This window comes from Chelmon rostratus, chromosome 13 (assembly GCF_017976325.1).
Source record: "Chelmon rostratus isolate fCheRos1 chromosome 13, fCheRos1.pri, whole genome shotgun sequence".
NCBI classification, from domain to species: domain Eukaryota; kingdom Metazoa; phylum Chordata; class Actinopteri; order Chaetodontiformes; family Chaetodontidae; genus Chelmon; species Chelmon rostratus.
This window is the reverse complement of record NC_055670.1, coordinates 5,526,163-5,543,015: the sequence shown is the minus strand read 5'-3', so window position 1 is coordinate 5,543,015 and position 16,853 is coordinate 5,526,163. Positions and strand designations below refer to the sequence as shown.

Sequence of the window (16,853 nt, the reverse complement as noted above, 5' to 3'; positions counted from 1 at the left end):
CTTTGAAGCATTTTTTGTAATCTGACTCTGCTGCAATTCATGAATGAAAAATCTTACTCCCAAGAATTACTTTTCAGCTGATCAGCCTAGAATAGACAAGCAACAACAACAGACAGGCCTCAGGCAATATGTTGGCTCAGTATTCTCATATTCATGGGATAATTCTCATAATCTCTAATTATGCCGGAAGGAAGACAACAGAATGTGTATGATCTGTTCATCTACATAAAGACTTAACTGCAATGCAAACAAAGCAGAGCTTGATTACTGTGAATACCAGACTGATTTCATAGTTTGCTGATGTCTACAGCATTTAGATGTCTCACATTAAACAATTACCCAACGAAAAATAAAAACTTTCATGAGCTGTTTGATAGTCAGGTGCTGATATTTTTAGGTTAACTTCTTTAAAAACCAAAACTGATTTGGTGTTCTGGTGAGCAGGTTTAAGATGCTGACCATGTAACTTCCAAGGTTTGGATCCAGCTGGAGACCTTGGTTACATGTCTTCTCCCTCAGCCTCACCCATCTTTATTCCTGTGCATTTAATAGAGGTCCGAAAAAAAAAAAAAAATAGCGGAAAATAATCACCCTCGGGGGCCAAGGGATGTGATTACCAGTGTTCGGTGTGCTCTGGTGGAGGTGATGTCACAAGGGGGAGAGAGGAGGGGTGGGGGGGTGGGGGGGTGTCGTGGGGTGTAAAACTGGTCCATTAGCAACTGGTCTAAAGCCCCTCCAACCTTCTTCCCACCTCTCCATCTTACCCGCCCCTCTTCTGCCTCCACTGCCGCACTCTCGCCGCTGCTTTTCATATCACTGCACTCGGTCAGAATGAAGGGCTTTCACCAGAAAAAGGCTGCCTTGCCACAGAGTTTTGGGAGGAGGGAAGAAAGACATTTAGAGAAAGTGGGAATGAGAGAAGAAGAATAATAGCAATCCCTCATCGTGGAGATATCCACAAGACCAGAGAGAAGTTTGGTGTTTGCCAGAAAAATTGAGCTCAAAGGTAAAAAAAAAGAAAAAAAACTGAGTTGTGGAGCAAAGGCGAAGCAGAAATCCAGGTAAAACATTCAGAAACTGATGGAAAGAAAAGCGTGAAAGTGGCATGAAAGGTTCTGAATGAAAAAAGTGTACTCACCAGCTAAGCATCACTGGGGTGTGGGGAGGGGGCTGAGAGGGCCGTCTGTCCTTTTCAAACTTCTACAGAGAGAGAGAGGGAGAGAGAGAGGGGAGGGGGAGGGGTGAGTCTTTCACTTGCTGCTCGCCTCCTCCTCATAAGCAGAGTGAAGGGCCACAAAGAAGTGCTGCCGCTCTCGTAAACAAACCGCCAACTTATCAATGGAGCAGAGAAGGCGGTGCAGGAATGGCATTTAAACAGAGACTTCGTGGGGTTGGGGGCTGCAGCAAAAGAGGGACCTGCAAGATGCCTTTACGTCAACTGAGGGCCTAACCGGACAATAACAAACTCCAAAGTTCAATGCAGTTCAAACACATAAAACCCATATAACACAGGACGCCTTGCATTGCACAGAAAGCACAGCCCAGTATGTTCAACTGTAAATTCACTATATGGATGTAAATCAGGTGAAACTGCCTAATTGTGTTGAATCAAACACGGATGCTAATATGCAGAGAGCACTTTGGGCTCCAAGCTTTTTGATCTCAACGCCACAAAGCAAATTGGAACAAATAGCCCTGGTTGGTTTCTAAGGCAACCTGAAAGAGCAGCTCAGACTTGCCATCCCTCTTACGGCGTCTACGGCCGTAATATGGCTGCTGTTTCCTTCACTTCCACACAGAATGGCAAAAATGAATAACCGAGGGGTTATTGCCATCGTATTGCTCCACTGAGACTGATCACTTCTGCTTAAACATACAGTATAATCAACTGTGCATTCATACAGACTGCTGCTACTCATTAGCATGAACAGGACAAATGAGTCCTCAGCAGATCCCTTTGACAACATTTAGGGCTTATTTGCCCATTTTTAGTGTATAAATGTAATAAAATGTTGAAAAATGTCCTTCAGAAGTACCCAGAATCCAAGGTGATATCTTGAAATTTCTTTTTTTTTTGTCTGACCAAAAATCTAAAAGTTAATTCAGTTCAAATCACAATGATATAAGAAAGAGAAAATTCTTAGCTGGAAGCTGGAACTAGACATTTAAATACATGTATGTACAAATACACACAATTTTTGCTTCATTGGTGACAATTAATCGATTATCAAAATTAGCATCAATGAATTGAAATACAGTTCAGAGACAGATCAATGCTAAAAGCCTGCACAGCCACAAAGACAGGTAGACAAATGCAGTAAAGGGGATTTTCTATGGAGCTAAGCTGAGAATTTAGCGCTGAGCAGCGGGAAGTGTCCGCTCAAACAAAAAAAGTCCCCATAATCTCCAGTGTCAGTGTGGGATCAGGCTTTATTCACTGCAACGAGTGAGGAGGAAGAATTCTCATAAACTGCTTAGTCTGTGACCTGTAGGCCTGCTCTCTGTCACACACACACACACACACACACACACACACACACACACACACCAATCTCCTGAAGTGATGCTTCTGCAGCAGACAGTGCTCAGTAAAATGTACTGACCAGATCAGTGACAGGCATGTGACATTCAGCGTGATGCAAATCACACGGCAGCAATGTGGTCACACAAGCTGATGACAACAGACACCATCAGAGCCGGGGCCAGGGCCAGTTCTCCATACGGGGATAACCAGTTATCCAGAGTTCAGTGTTGATGATGCTGCTCAAAGCTGCTTTAGTTAGTTAGTTGTTAGTTTTAGGGTGCGGCCCATACATGAACATTTTCATTTTCAAATAAAAACAGCTCACTTTCTTCAGTTTGCAATGACAGAGTGTTGATGTAATTATGATTTTAGACATACATAAAGGTTCTCGTGGTGGAAAAATCACCATCACCAAAGTCATTGGAATCAGGGAAACATGAAGGCCCGAACCGATATTCATGCCAATTAACCCAACAGTTGTTGAGATATTTTAGCGCTGACTGACCAACCAACCACCAGACTGACACCGCCATCCCCAAAGCTCACTCAGATATAAACCTCCTTCACAGCAGGCACTGAACCTGGAGAAAACATTATAAAGCACATGTGCGTTTGATAGCATTAATAAAGGCTGCAATCCATTCAGGTGAACGACCTCAGGGTCCTGGTATCGGGCATGCTGGCCCACTGTCACGGCTTACTGAGACACTTACTGGAGCTGAGCCACTGTTAAAGAGATTTGTCTCGCCTGTGCCTTTCCTGCCACGACTAGTCAAAACGTCTGCCGCGAAAAAAGCTCTAAAAGAACGCACAAATTCAGTCTTGCCCACATACTTCTTTGCTCCTCCAGCCTAAAAAAATTAAAGAATTGCATTTATTTAACTTTTGTTTGTTGTTTTGTGTCCATAAGAAAGCTGAGTCCCCACAAAGTGATTGTGTTAAAAGATTTATGTCCCCACAACACACATGCACACACACACACACACACAGATAGATAGATAGATATGCTGTATATAGCAGCAATCTACTTTCTGTCTCCACTTTTCTAATCTTGAATTAGTCCTTGAAAGTCGTGTGCTGGTGTGTGTGTGTGTGTGTGTGTGTGTGTGCCTGCGTGTGTGTGTGTGTGGAGAACTTGAGATGCTCTATAACCAGCGGCTCTGATAACAGCGTGAGGCCGACAAAGCAGTCAGGAGGTTCAGATCACACTCGTGTGCTCCAATCTGGAACTTTCTTTTGGTCTGTCAAAACTTTCGCTGCTCACCGCAGGTCATCTCCCTCGTTTCTGTCCATAAGGAGTGGTTATCAATGGTGGCAATCGGATCCAGCAGTGCAAATCAAATGCTCCTCATTAAGCTCCATTTACCAGTGACTGAATCAGACAGTTTAATGAAGACGTAGCAGGAAGTAGGTGAAGAGGCGAGTTATGAGGCAGCAGGAGTTCAACAACTCATGGAGTTTATTAGACACACGCGTGCAAACATGCACGCACACCCACCCACACACACACACACACACACACACACACACACACACACTCGCACACATACACACACACACACACACACAGTGTATACTTGTGTAGTTTAACAGCCCTCCTTCAGGGCAGTAAAGGAAATATGTCTAATTAGGAGTGAATTACTGCCTGCAGCTTTCAGTTTACATCAGACTGTAGCAGGGTGCTGCTGCCTTTTTCTGAGGCCAGCCAAAGTCTAACACACCACATCCTTGTTCCTATTGAACAAGGACACACTACATGACATAAACTGAGCCAGTGGCACTCCAAAAAGTCTCCCAACACTTTGTTGTAGAGTCATACAAACTGCTAATATTGTCATCCTCTGGTGTTGTCACCTATGTGGGTGACTGGAACCGGACTCACAATTATCTTCCCAATCCACAGTGACAACATTGGCATGGCTCTGTGCAGCTGCAGTTCAAATGGCTGTGCTCAAACTAGAAGTTCATTACAAAAAGGACAACAGTGCATGTTTTCCCCAGCCAAGTCATGATGTCAGCTAACTGAGCAGCTAGCACTAATGCCATCTCTAACCTGAGGGACATGTTTGGTAATACAATTCAGTGAAAGTAACTGGCAGTTAGGGTCTCATTAGCTTTGTTTCTATACGAGTGCAAATTTTAGACAAATTCTGCAGAATAATAAGCAAGTCATTGCATGTTTCTATCAACTGCTGTTACACAAATAGACTCAAGAGCATGTGACAAGATGACATTATCAGTCACCAGTATCTCTCATACATTATGGAATTTCATGGCTGCTCCCGACCACAGTGGATTCATGTGACGTTTCTGACAGCCACAACGGGGAGAGAGACAAGGTGACATGCCACAGGGGTCCCAAACGGCAGTAGTTCCTCACCTGAGCCAGGGCAGCTAATATGCATCAAACCAAAAATATAATGTCTCAAGAAAAGATAATATACATAATTTGAATGTACACAAGTGTAGCTCCATCACCACAAATCAAAACACAAGATTGGAGCCTGACAAAAGCTACATCTAAAGTAAGGTATTAATGTTTTCTGATGCTGTTGGATATTTGCTTCCATCAGTGATGTCTCTAAAGAGAGCTGGTCTGAAAAAAGAACAAAATGCTGATTTGTGATCAGTTATGTACATCAATACGCTTCACTTTCATGTGGTCAAAAACATCACAGATGGGATAAAATGCACTAAGCATTTCAAAGGTGTAATTATTTAGCTCTAAAATGCAGCAAAATTCCACCGAGCAACGAGCACCAAAGAGGAAAAGCACACAGCGCTTCTCTCTGCTCAGCTGGTCCACTCACACTGCGCAGAGGAAACAATGAGGCTGCCAGATAAACCATGTCATGACACTGTTTCTAAACTACTCGAGCACTGTTGGTGCATTATGTGTTGTCCCATTTTTGCATACTGACCAACACAAACAGCAGCAGGTTGCACAGCCTTGACAGGCCAACATGGTTGATAACATTACCCCTCGAATCTATGGGTCCAGTTGTACTTCAGGTGTCATAAAAATGTAAAACTTTTGCTGATATTTCAATCAGAATCTGGCAGAAAACTTTTGAATCAGTCCATTCTCAGGGTCCAATTACAAATCCATTTTGAAAGCATGTCTGCAGAGTCCTGCAGGAAACTGATCAGAATACAGAAGAGGCCAAATCACATTCTGTCAACAAATCCAAAAAACAATGACCCCCACTTAAACTACTAAAGTCCCAGCATGGGGGGAAAACAGCGATCCCCTAACACTTAAACTGATGCTTTACAATTCACAGCCTTAGGACAAATCCAGACGAAACCAAACACAGCATAAACAAACAGGGAGGCATCACGTCCAAGAGCAGTCTGAGAGAGAACAGACAGGATGCTGGCTGACAGGAAACATGACTGTTCAAAGAGGTGAGGCAGTATTTACATCGTGATATTGGACTTGTAGGAGACTATTATCTGCCTCAGGTGTAATCATAGGAATCGCTATTACACAAGAAGACAATGAAGACTTCACACCCCCCCTGAAACAAACGCTTTCCTTACATTAACTAACTGCCTGTCTATATTTTATTTTTTACAATATCAGTCAACACACGACACTTTACGTTGTTTACATCCCAATCAAATGAACAAAGTCAGGTCAAGTCGTTTCAATTTCGTGCACAGAATCACGCAAAAAGGGCTTTTCAATCTTAACAACCTGTGATATGTGTCTGCTAGACGAGATGAGGAAAAACAACAACAACAACAACAAAAGGGACAAAAGGAAAATGTGTGAATTTTAGTATATTAAACACAACAAATGAAATCAACTGGGCTTGAAAGACAGTGACAGAAAGAGTGAGACAGTGGCAATTAAACTGGTTGAATAATATAAGACACCCAAGAGGCTGGAGGCTGTTGGCCAAGGTCACATGACAGCACACACATACACACACACGCTTCCCAAAAGGTCGACTCTCACAGATGAGACGGTTTCACTTGCACAACCTGAAACCATGGCATCACGTTGACAGGCAAAGTCATCCATTACCCCTCTTATTCTTCTCCCTCCCCGTACGCCTCCATGGCGGCGGTGGCGGCAGCCTGGCCGGGTTTCCAGCCCAGCTTCATATGTCCCTGGCTTTCCATCATAGCACTTGACACCTGTTTATTTATACGGGGTGACCTCCGACCCCGCCCTCCCTGTTCTCAGAAACAGCCTCTCCAGGTTAGCAGAGAGGTCGCTTGCATTATTGCAAGAGTGGGGACAAATGGCTGGAGCACGCACCCACACATCCACACCTCCACATATACACTGTTAGTGTTATATACTGTAAACGTGTGTGGTCCTGTTGCGTCATGTGTATGTGTTTCTATCTGATTGCCCACTAAGCTCAAATGGGTCGTAATTAAGCTGCAACTCAATTAAAGAAGCCTGACGCTCCAAATACATCAGTGCACCAGGATCAAAGACCAGATCAAACTATCAAACTGGTTAGAGCTGATAACATATGAAACTTTACGCCCTATTTCTCGTCCAAACTGCCTCTCAGAAATGCACTGTTTAGCTGTAATTCTGGGACCCAGCCGCCATGTTGGAAACAAAACCAAGCACTGCATGGCTCGCACCACGTCACCCTCCAGCCGGCGCTTTCAGCCAGATTCTGTGTGTCTGCACCTTCAGACAGATTTTAACTGCAACGATCCTCAAACGTGACATCAACTCATCCAGACTCTACCCGACCACAGCACTGGTTGCTAATGATGGACAATAGTCGTAACAGTGGGCGTTGCTGCAAGAAGGCTAAATTATGATTACAGCTATGTAATATGGCTTTTATTAAAGTCTTTATTAAACTAAGTTCCCAAAAAGCCAAACAGACTGTTATTAGGGCAGCAGCAAGCAATTATTTTCAAGCTTTCCACTGATTAATTTTGAAGATGAATTGAGTCATTGGTTATAACTTTTAACTTAATTTTTATATGGTAAGATAAGACTTTATTAATCCCCAGCCGGGAAAATTCGAGTGTTACAGGCACTCTACATACAAAATACAAAATAAAGTTAAATATATATGTATATTTTCTACAAAAACTACAAAAAATATAAAAGATATATATATATATATATATATATATATATATATATATATATTGCCACAGCAAGCTGTCAAGCACGCAGTAGCTAAGCTAGCACGGCTTGCTATAGCTAAACACAGACCATTAGCCTGCGCTAGCAACTAGCCCTTTGCTAGCAGGGCCTAGCAGATACAGGAGCTGGACTACCTAAGTTCATAGCTTAAAAACTGGCATGCTCAAGAAAAACTTTCTATGTCTATGTTTTTTTAATATACATATATCTACCAGCCTCACTGCCTCTCTGTTACTAACTTTCTCCTTTTCTCTTACCTTCACTCAAACTTGGGCAGCGCAGCAGTGGCTAACATCAACGCACCCGCCTCGTGTCAAAAATGGCAAAATGCAGTCCATTTGACAATCGGTTCATAATAATGGCTGCATTTCTTTCAGTTATGACAGCTTCAGGGTCCTCACACGTCATCATGCATCGCTCGGTGGTAAAGCTTACTGGGTCACCTGGCTTTGGATGCGACTAAGCCAACATTAATGTTAATTATACCTGGATTTTGACAGAAAGTCACAATGTCTGCCGTGAAAAAGGTCACTTCGCTTCCTTATCTTCTCAGCCCAGCTGCAGCGGCCTCGTCTCGTAGAGTCAGTGGACTAACATAGCTGGCATTCAGCAGTAAAGCTCCATGAAATAGAAGCTGCTAATGAGAACAAGCTAACACCTGGAAGGGCAGCAGAGGAGAACTGATTTAGTTCTTTAAAAAGCTCCAACAGTCACGATGAGTGAGCTGGCTAAATGTATTGATCTAGTTAGCTGACTGGGGTTTCTGAAAATTGTTTTTGTGTTGTGCCATTAACCTGATGTTTACCTCATGTGAGACGGCCAGGTTCACATATTGTACAGATATGAACGAGGCCACGTCTTCTGCATCGTGCTTATTTCATTAAATGGACATTAGTCAATATTTATCTGTTGCACTAAAGCTTTCAAAAACTCTCATGTTGTAAAGTAATGGTTTGAATTTACAATAAGGGGACATTATTAACAGTTTAAAGCCTATAATTTCACTTTATTTTTATTTCTGTATATATCTGGAATGACCACTAATATAATAGTGAACCACAACACTGTACAGTTAAAACAGACCACAGTCAATTCTAATTCAGTTCTGTGGTTTGTTTTTGTATTTTAGGCCTCATATTACCTATTAGATAAATCTCTGAAAATTCAGAAGATGTTTGTATAATGCATTCATCCTGCACACATTTTCAGCCCAGGCAGGATTTCTTTCATTTATTTAATGTCTATAATATTGGATTTGAAAAAAAAAGGTGTTTTCATAAGATTTGACTGACACTCTTTAACTCACACTTCAAAATTCAGTTACAGCAAACAACACAGCAAAGAGGTGAAATAAGAAAAGCATGGGCGTGAAAGCTTTAAGGCAGACATCGGGGGAGAGGAGATACAAAAGACCTGCAGCATGGTGGACATTCTTCTCCAGCTAATCTGTGCTGCTTCTGCAGCTCTAGCGGTGCAGTCCTGCTGTGTGTGTCTGTGTGTGTGCGGACTGTGTGAGTGCATTTACACCAGGTGTTTGCTGTGGGATAAAGTCTTTCCAACAGAGTCTACATGTGGTCCCCGGGCTGTTGATTAGTCTGCTACTGGAGTAAATGTGGTTGCACTACTGGGTGTTTGTCTGGGTGTGATGGAACATTTTACAGTATATGTGTGTGTATCTGGGCGAGTTCTAGGTGTGCACTCCTCTGTTTCTGTGTCCTTGAGTGCTTGTTTGTGGGAAAGGCTACTCACATGCATGGGTCTGTAACCGGGCTTGATGGTTCCAAGTACGGTTTGTTGTGCTGCTGCAGAGCGAAGTGCACAGCGAGGGGATTGAATTGTCTGCAGGCAGCCAGCAGCAGCGACCTCAGCTTCAGACCGACATTATACTTATCGAGCTGAATATTGATCCACACGTCCAAATTGTGCAGCAGCCAAATGGCCGCGCCAGTCTTGCCAAGCCGGCAGAAAGAGACCTGGATCCATTTCGCAGCCCTTGACACAAACATGACGAACATGCGATACACTGTGGCGTTGGAGCGATGGATCATGTTGTGAGGCTGCTGAAGTGTCACACAACATGTGATGAAGTACTGTTTTCATCACATTTGATTCAAACACTAAAATCAGCCTGTTCTTTTTCATTGCTGCATAAACTGGTGCACAGCATATTCTGCCTCTGTGTGCTTTGACCCTAATTAGCCAAGAAAGTAAGCATGATGTGAGTGTGGTTTGAATGAGCGACTGCGTCTATACTCACATTCTGCTTTATATTCAAACAGCGGATTCTTTAGCACTCATTTGCATAATGGTACAGTCAGGCTGGTCATAAAGTGTAGAAGAATTAAAAACAAAGTAGAACTGAACATCAGTGAAACGGCAGCCTAATCCTCACAGCTGCTGGAGGACCACTGATCATTCCTTTGCATTTCTTCACCAACAACACATTCACGCAGAATCACGAGGGTTGGGTTCAGATAGCCACTCCCATTTTGGATTCAGGCCCAAGCTGGGAAAAGATCCAAATTTGCTGATTCCATCTAATCTTTTTCTATATTTTTCAGTAGCACATTGCATGTATAAAATGTATAAAATTCTAATGTTTTCTTTTGTTTTTAAAATATTAAGACATGTATAAAAGGATGCTAAAATCTAAACCTGGGTTGGGGTTGGGATAGTCGCTTTCGTTTTAGACCCAGTTCCTGGCAAAGCATCTGCAACTGTCAAGCACTGATGCATTGCATTACATGACATTTGCTGTATTTGGCTGACATTTTTATCCAAAGCGACTTACAATAAGTACATTCAACCATGCAACTGCAAGAACCATGCAAGTACATCGGCTTCATCAAATATGCTGAAGCGCCTCAGGTGCTGCCTTTGTTTGAGTTATTTTTAACTAAAGTTACTAGCAAATGTTCAAAGCAAAACTTCATTTGATTCAATACTGGATTCAGATTCAGAGACACCTCAGCTCCAGATAATCTCAATAGATGCTGGATTTGAAAGGAGCTGGATTCCATAACAGATTCTATACTGGATACAGAATCCATACAATGCTGTTGAACTGCAACCCTTAGATCACAGCAGTCAAATCAATGACCCAGGTAAGGTAACCTGCACAGCATGTGCTCCACATCTCTAATCCTGAAACTTGAAACTTCCTATCAAAGCTTTGTGAGAATATCTCCAACGGTGCACACTCAAACCCTCCGTCCCTCATTACCCCGAACACTTGATCTCCGTTTCCCTCTCACTTTTCTTCTAACTCACATCTCAACCGAGAAAAACTCTGACAGTAGCTGCATCATTAATACATGCACAGCGATGCAATCCAGCTAAATCCCCTGACTTTGTGGGTGGAGAGCAGCTCCACTCAAAAACACAGAAAGACAGAGCTGATTCCTTCATGCAGTCCTGAAGTGGTTACTTCCAGGAGGGAGAACTGTATGTGGCTTTGAAAGGAGAAGAAAACCATTTGCACCTGCCGTTCACATGCATATTTACTTCAGCAGACGCCGGGCTCTGAGGCGTAGGGCCCTGAGGATAAGGAACGGAAGGACTGGGGCGAGGAATTATTTATTAAGCCAAAGGACACCGGCGTCCAGAGGGAAGAAGAAAAAGGATAACTCTCCGTCTTTTCCCTGTTGGTCAGACGCCATCAAGGGAAGATGCGAGCTGAGCCGAGCAAAGCAGCGGTAAGCATCACCCCGACTGTGGAAGAAAGAAAGAGAGTGGGCGATGAGGAGGAGGAAACAAGAGGGACGAGAGGGGATGGGCGCATTGCACCACCACGCAAATCCAGAGGAAAGCGCACCTTGGGCGAGAGCTTGCCTGCAGAAGTCTCACACAGAACTAAAACCAGTTTCTGTTTCCTGCTGTATGCAGCTGCATCAAAGCAAATTCAAACAGAGGGGGGATCAGCTGCATTATGGCAATCAGCAGCCTTCTCAGCTGCTGAAGCTGCACAGCTCATATGCTTTCATACCCACCACTATGTAAATTACTGGCCCAAATTGAGTGAGATGTCTCCATCTTCCTAATGTATTATGTGCATTAAGCTAACACAGCTTTCAGCCTGCAGCGCTGAAACACAGCTCCAACTCCTAATGTGAGAAAGAAACTCTCCCCATATGGACACATATAGAGAATTACAATTAACCCTAACAGGGATGAATCAAACATGAGGCTGTCTGGCCTTTTAACCCTTGATGTCTTGAGACTTTAATAATCCCCCAAAACTCCATCCCTTTCCAACGCTACTTGTGGACAAGCCATCTTTACACCAGTACAGTATGTGATGGTTGAACATATCGTTCCAAAGCTAATGGTCATTAATCTGCAGCTATGACAGCCTCCACTCTTCTGCTCTTGGTCTTTACAGCAGATTTTAAAGCTGGCTGGAGTGAATCCCTGTTGGTCCCATTCAGCCACGAGACGATTAGTGAGGTCAGCCACTGATGTTTGGTGATAAGGTCACAGTCGGTGTTCCGGTTCACTCCAATGGTTCTGGATGGTTTTGAAGTCGGGGTCCAGCACAGGCCTGAATGTTTTGGGATTGCGAGACGTTGAAAAAGGAAAGGGCCTTCCCCAAACTGCTGCCTCAAACTTAAAAGCACACCATTGTCTTGAAAATCACTGCATGCTGCAACATTCAGATTTCCATTTATTGGAACTGAGGGGGCATGGCCAAACCATGAAAAAGAGCAGACAGAGAGCACTTTTGTCGCAGGTTTTTTTTTTTTTTTTTTTTTTTTTTTTTACCTTTTGAACATCAAACACTTCTATGCTGTCGGCTTGAAAGGTGACTCTGACATGTCCATAGGTTGTGCCTTTGTGAAGGATGGCAACTGCGGATTCACAAAGACTCAGAGTCAGGGTGACTGTGTGCCTCTGGAAAACATATCAAAGTGGCCACAGAAACGTCTCAAAGCACTCCTGCAGCATCATTCACTTCTCCACTGTCGATCCATGCCTTCAGCGTGGTCCAAACACTCATCGCTCCGCTAATAAATTAGTAAATGCATTCCAGAGGAGCACTGGAGCAGTGAACCCAAGTGGTGCAACACGGATGCAGTGTTTTATGAAGAAACTATGAGCGCGTTCATCTTTTTCCAGAGGCTCTCTCCACCTCAAAGCCATCACAACCTTTGTTGCTTAGAAGCTCCGCTAGAAGAAAGTAATTGTGAGCTTGTTAGTTATTTTTTGCGCTGATCGTTTGGACAATGCTACACAAGTGAATGATGCAGTGAAGTTTCTGTGGATGTTTTGACACTTTTTTGGCCTTGATCTTAGGCTGCAGTTGGAATCCATCGTAACTGCTGTGAATCCAAGCTGACTGCAGCTGTTATGCTCTGCAAAGGACCATTCAAAAAAACTTTCAAGATGCACCTTTCAAGCCTACAGGCTGCGAGCACTTGATACTCAAAAGTTTGATTGTCAATATTCTTTCACCAAAACTCTTTTGGGAGTTAAGCAGAAAACACACAGACCCAAACTGCGCGAACCTGAAGCACCGACACCCCACCTGAACCCTGCATACAAACACTTCACCTGACAAGAAAAATAAAAAAGCTCACCAACTTATTGTCTCCTAAACCTACACGCAATCAGTCTGGGGCTCATTTCATTTTGGAGTCGACAGCTAGGAGAGAGGGATGGCTGTGGAAACAGAGTGGACTGATAGAACAGGACTGCAAGTGATTCATCTTCCTGAGCCGGCCCTGGTCAGGTGAACACAGGAGTGCGGGCCACGTCTGGTTTTAATCAATGGAAATTCCACCAGGAGCGGCGGCTGAAAGAGCCCCCAAAAAAGTGAAAAGGCGGCTCAGTGAAAAGCAGAAAATTTGTAAGAGAGAGACATCAAGTGAGGAATGATAAGAGTGCCACAAGAGAGCCCCAAAATGAGAGATGTCAGGAATTAAAAAGCAGCTTCGGGTGATACAGATGATACAGAGTAAATAGGAGAGAATGAAAGACAGAGATAAATTCTGAAAGTGTGACAAGAAGAGGTGCAGGAGACAGCAAGAATTAGACCATTTAACATATGAGTGGCTGGGAATCAGCCTCCCAATCCATCTTTTAAAGTGCAGGAATGAAACCCCCATTTATCATTGTGGTGTGAGGATATAACTAAAGAGAAGAGAGTGGCAGCTTACAATGTCCCCGTCCTTTATCGAACTCCTCTCCTGGGACAACAGCAAAGAGTTCCTGACTTTCTGAAAGGCAGCAGGAAGATAGAGAGAGCCTTTGATTAAGTAATTTGGTGTTTACTGCCACAGACTCATCCGTCATACGCGCCGTTTGCTTAACAACTCTTGAAATGGAAGTACTTAGCAATTAAGATTGAATTGCAGAACGGAGAGACAGGTTCAAATTATATGTGACGCAGTAAAGGAGGCTATTAATTTAAGTTCAAAGAGAGCACGGCCGGAAGGGGGGAAATAAAAGGAAGCACTAAAGCGTGTTACACTGCCTGAATCTGTATGTGCATGGATATCAGTGTGCATTCTCAAGCTCAATGTCTGCCTCCTGCTGATTTCCAACTCACCCAGAAGAGATGTTCGAGCCAACGCACCATAATTAGCTTACTTCTGACAACACCTTAAACAAACTTGTGATGCCCTCAGCAGAACCTGCACAAGTCAACAGGAGACAGTTTGCAAGTGACATATCATTAATTCATGTTTCATCAGCCAAGTGAAGAAAGATGTGAGGAAGTGTTTCCCTGCAAAGCTCCATGACCAAATCAAAGTGGTGATTCAAGCTCCCCTGTTCTCTCAGCCTCTCCAAGCAGCAGATCAAAGCTCACTGGGATTCAATCTAGCATGAATGAGACCTCTCCGATGATGCAAAGCAACACCTTTATTCAGCTTCTGCTTCGCTTCACTCTGCAGTGTCCAGGAGCCCACACAGAACAACTCTGGTGAAGTAAGAAGTTAAAAGCGAGTTAACTTATAATGAATGAGTGTCCGTGAATATATCTGGGAAGACCATGTGATGTGGTTGGAAGCTCTAGAAACGAGTAGAAAGAGGAATCAAAAGAAGCAAAAATTTTCAAATATGACAAGTTGTCTAAATATGGGAGCAGCTTTGTAAAAACTTTATTCCTCCATTCATCACAGGTCTGACCAGTCATTAGCTGTATTGCATGTTAAATGAATTTTAAGAGAACTTTTGAAATGCAGTGAATAAACTAGGCTTTGCAAAGTGTGGTTTCACCACAAGTTGTCGGAATGAGCTACGTTACGCGTGGCTGTAATAAACAGAGCAAATAAGAAGAACGCTGAAAACCAGAAACAAAATGATCTGAGAGGAGGATGCACTTTAAAAGATGGATTGGGAGCTGCAGTTGTTCTTTCACGTCAGCTGACACTAGCCATGTTTTACTGTTGTTGGTGCTATCAGCCATGTTTTTACTGGTTATGGGAATATCTGGAAGACGACGACAGCAGAAACAGCTTCTTCTGCTTCTTCTTCTTCTTCTTTGGGTTTTGTAGTGGACTGCAGCGATACACATCAGCTGGTACTAAAAAACCCCTCATGACCTCATCTAAGGGTGTAGACACAGACAGTAAAACCCTCTAAGTCTAATTTGTGATTTTAGGCAATATCAAAAGCTGATTTGACTAAACTTGATACAAAGCCTTTATTAAGTAGCTTATAAAGGAAATGCATTTTCAGGGCTTTTTGAATTAAGGAATTGTATAGAAGCCGTTCCAGTAAATAACGAAGCCACAAACAAGCGTGGAGGCAGGATGATGTGCTCTTAATCCTGATAGATGCACCACAATTAATGCACCCTTGTGAATCGTTTATAGGAAAAACAGTGAGCCTGAAAGTGGTTTGACTCAGTCAGCAAGAGACCCCATAAAAGAGAAGCAATTTGTTTAGGAATGTGGTCATTCAAACATAAAAAACTAAAACAAGGTTTACTAAAGCTTCACAGCCACAACATCCATTACTAAAACTGAGCAGCAGACTGCATATTTTGAATGAGTACACTCTGCGGTGCTTACAGGTACGTCTGATTGAGCGGAACGTAATGCTTTTATCGTCAGCCAAAAAAAAAAATCCCCCTTCACTCTTGTCAGTATTGCACATCTTCGATTCTTTTCTCGTAGCCTTGGGTTTACAGTAGGCTTTGAAATCGTCCACCTGTGGTGCGTATGACTCTGGAACAGAGACAGAGACAGGAGGAGTGGCGCTGGATGAAGAGGAGGATGGCTTGAGGTGGCTTAAGTCTTTTAGTCTTCGTCACATTCCTGTGCCAGGCGGCTGTCTGGGTGTCCCTGGAGGCCAGAGCCACCGCACTACATCACAGGGAGAGTCAGAAACACACAAACACACACACACGTATACAGTAGCACAGAGGACTCGTCCTGTCCTCCGTCCTCAGTATCAAATGGCTGTTGTCAGCAGAGGCAGGGCCACTGTGCTGGATCCAGGCCAGGTCATCTCATTTCAGAATATTTCATCGCAGCGAGGTCATCCTGCTGCATCAGAGAGCTTAGCAGCCTCAGCCATCGCAAAGTCACCATTCTGGTTTTCAGTGCTGATCTGAAACTACGCTCCCCTCCACATCATGAAAGCTCACCGGGTTACTTGTTTCCACTACATGGAGTACAGAAAGATGTTTTTATTATTATTCCAAGTTAGCTGTCGGATCACTGGTTCAGACAGCACTGCTGAGGCAAAGACTGATGGGATATGTAGTTGTTTTTAGTTTTGTTAATATGAAGCATTGTTTCATTTCACTCATAAATTAACGACAGAAACCCTGTGAGATATTACACTGTTCAACAGCAGTGAAACTGATGCTAGCTTAAAACTGAGGCCTGACATCAGCTGTCAGACATCGCAGTTGCTGTATACTTAAATGCTACGCTACCAGTTGATTCCTTGGTGAGACCGACGGTGAGTTCAGGTGACAACAAACAAACTCTAAAATGATTATTAAACAGAGTTCATCACAAAAATCCTCCATGTTGTCCAGTGTGTTTTCTGTCTATCCCTGTGTCAACTCTCAGACTCCTTTAGACAAATAATGCCCCAAAAATCACTGATTTTAATGGTACCACAATTAAGACAATTAAGAAGATCACAATAAGATAACTGAAATTCTAAAAATATGACAATTATGAAAAAAAAAAAAAAAACGAGAATCAAGCTACCAACGATCACACTAAGGTTCAATGT

General features: G+C 43.1%; 1 protein-coding gene across 3 annotated transcripts in view; it reads right to left on the bottom strand.

The window, feature by feature from the left end:
* The window catches only part of sema5ba (sema domain, seven thrombospondin repeats (type 1 and type 1-like), transmembrane domain (TM) and short cytoplasmic domain, (semaphorin) 5Ba), a 149,390-nt gene that overhangs the window by 119,320 nt on the left and 13,217 nt on the right, over positions 1–16,853 (bottom strand). For 2 of the 3 annotated variants that reach the window (XM_041950326.1, XM_041950328.1), the window contains exon 2: positions 1,139–1,200. The exons of the other annotated variant lie outside the window; for it this stretch is intronic. The gene's annotated coding sequence lies outside the window, so the exon portion shown is untranslated. The remainder of the gene's footprint in view (positions 1–1,138; positions 1,201–16,853) is intronic. 3 annotated transcript variants of the gene reach the window in all.